Source organism: Humulus lupulus, chromosome X, assembly GCF_963169125.1.
Source record: "Humulus lupulus chromosome X, drHumLupu1.1, whole genome shotgun sequence".
Lineage (NCBI taxonomy): Eukaryota > Viridiplantae > Streptophyta > Magnoliopsida > Rosales > Cannabaceae > Humulus > Humulus lupulus.
The window spans coordinates 218,369,266-218,372,439 of NC_084802.1; positions in this window are offsets into that span (position 1 = coordinate 218,369,266).

A 3,174-nucleotide genomic window follows, 5' to 3' on the forward strand; every position below is an offset into this window, starting at 1 on the left:
AGTTGCTCTCATTAATCTCCTCGAGCTGTTTCACCTTGTCCTTTAGCTCATTCACCTCCTTCTGACTCGCGACCAGGTCTTCTTGACGCTTGACCACCTCATCGTGGTTAGGCTTGGATACACCCTTGTATTTTTCTTTTAAAGCTATGGTCTTGTCCAAGTCCTCCTTGGTCTTTTTTAGCTCCTCATTGAGGACCTTGATTTGATCCTCTGCTACTTTTTGCTCCTCAGCGAATTTGGAGCTATTCTCTTCAACACAACACCACCTGTTATTTATAGTTAGGATGGCCTGCGAGCAATATAAGAATGATGTTAGTTAAGGAAAAAAAAATTATATTAACCAGAAATACAACAGAGTTAGAAAAAAAAGACTTACGCCAAGCATTTCTTTGAAACCACGACCAATGAACTGGTTGGTTTTCAACAAAGGAAGAGAGGCAAAGGCCTCTTTGCTGAGTCGATGTTTGGCCACTTTTTGCAGCTTGTCTATTGTGGAGTTGAAGGCATTGGCCAACATCTCATTTACAAGGGATCTTCCACCTACTAAGTGGAAGATTCAAGTTGAGGAGAGGGAGGAGGAGTAATGGTCTTCGAAGAAATAAAAGTCTCCATTGATCAAAACTTCTTTACTCAGAGGTGCCCCGATGGTACCTCTGACTTCTCTCTTAATCGACTTCTTTGAGCCAGTGGTTTTGCCTCCCGAGGTGTAGAAGTCAAAAGCGTTGTTTGCCTCCATGGCTGATGTAACGCCCTGGTTAGCAAAGACCATTAAGTTGTGTATTTTAAAAGGTGCTTAACTCGCTAAACAAATCATTAGGCCATAAACGTGCATCTGAGTGTGATTTCCGGTCTAGGGTTAAAAATTTCGTTTAAAGGAATGGATGTTTCATTAAAAACATTAAACTATACATGGGATCCCATACTAATGTTTACAAAGTTTACTGTAGTGTCCCAAATTTGCTAATAAGGCTTAGGGCCTTGATTAGTGTGCCAGGAGGGCAATAATTGATTTAATTATGTTAATATGTGAATTTAATGATTATGTGATTAGAAATGCATCTTTAGGTGAATTAAATATGCATGTGGGCCCCATTTGGCTATTAGGGGCATATTTGTAATTTGAACCCGTTGAGGGTGTGATTTTACGCTTTGTGCAGTGTTTCCGGCATGAGGAGATCCTGTCCCACGGTGTTAGCAGAGAGTCATGGAATTAGTTTTTAGTTGAGAGATTGGTAACTACTAGTAACCTTAGAATTGGTGTTGTTACTGAAATAATAAGTTAAAGGTGGAATTTTGGCAAAAGGGTGAAAGGACCTAGATACCCTTGTGGGTTAGCCTAAAACTAAGTTAGAGGGAAGGGTAGAATGGTCTTTTGGGAAGTAATTAGATAACCTTTGGCTGAGGGAAAGCCATAATCGTTTAACACTCTCCCATTGATACTCAGTGTGGTTCTTAGGGGCTCTAGAAGGAGAAAAAATACCAACAACAAGCTTGAGGATTCTGACTTTTGAGGAATTGGAAGTGAAGTTCAAGTTGTGGATAGGGATTGGTAGCCATTCACACTTAGAAATCTCGAAATTTAAGAGGAGGTAAGGATTCCATTTCTGTGGTTTAGGTCTTTTATGTTGTTCTTGAGGGATATGATTTTTGTTTCTGAATTTGGGTTTTGGGATGAAGTTGTGAGGAACTTGAGCTTGGGAGTTTGAGGATTGAAGCTTGGAGTGGCATTGGAGGCAGCCTAGGGTCGAAATTCTATTCCAAAGGTAAGGATTCCTTCAAGTTTTGAAAGTTTCTGGTTTGGTTTAAGTTTCTATTGAATTTTAAACCATTGATTAAAATTGAGTTTAGGTGTGAGTTTGGACTCGGTTTTGATGCTTATATGTTGTCTATGTTGTTTATTTTGAGTTTTTAGTTCAATTGAAGCTTGGGTACACTTGGGGAAATGGTTTGGGTAAGTTTTGGCTCAGGGAAAAATGATGGGAAAAACCCAATTTTGTGGGTTCGCGTAGAAGCGCCACGACGCTGGGAAGAACCAGGGCAGGGGGGCCCTGGCAGGGTGCAGCGGCGCTAGGCTATTTTTAGGGCCATCAAAATTGTGTTTTTAGGGCTTAGGCCCAGGGGGCCCGGGGATGATTTCGCCACCTCGTATGGGGAAAGTGGGAGGTCTCGAGAACACGGGATTGCTTCCGGGGATCAATTATAAAATCGGGTGGTAACGAGAACGTTACTTGTGGTGTGTGACTAGGTTACCACTGGGACTCAGGAGAGGATTGTTCTCAGAAGTCGTGATTGCTTGCCTGGCTGTTAGCACTCAGATTAAACGTAAGAGAACTGTTGTACCCGTAGAGCAGGGCGTGGCCCTATTGTTTGTATTGCAGAGCGTGGCCCTATTGTGTGAATTGTAGGGCGTAGCCCTATTGTTTATGTTAGTATGTGTTTATATATCTATCAATATTATGCTATGTGACGCATGTTTGTTAGTGAACGACGAAGGCCGGGAACGGAGAAGGCCGGGACAGCGAAGGGGCCGAGAACGGCAAGGATCAGGGAATGGCAAGGGGCCGGGATTAGCGTTGAGCACGCGGAGTGCAGGCCGTTAGGGCGAGACCTTCCTAGGGTGCTGTAGTCACCCTCTCGGTAATGACTGCGAACCCAGGGCCTGGTATAACGCCTGGAACGACGTTGGTTGCTATATGCTTAGCCCGGTGGCTGTTTTGTTATATACTGTGAATTGTCATGTATGTATTATATGCTTTATGTTGAGTTTTCTTGCTGGGCTTCGGCTCACGGGTGATCTATGGTGTAGGTAAGGGCAAAAGAAAGGTCGACCAACCATGAGTACAGAGAGCGTGGAGCGACGAGTACATGTTCGGCTTGCCTGGCTGCCACGGCCAAGGTGATTTTGGAGAAATGTAATGTATTGGTTATTTTGTCGCCTAGGTCGACCATACTTGTATTTTTGGGTTGTAAAGTATTTCCTAAACAGCATTTTGGGATCCCAATTGTGTAACTTTTCCAACATGTTAATGAATATATAGGTTTTATAAATAATAATGTTATTAAACGAGTCTTGTTTCAGTTTAATCACAATTTTAACCTAAAACCTCGATTAGCAAGCTAGTGACACATTTTTTTTAACTCGCTTAGTAACGACTCTAAGGAAGTAGGGCGTTA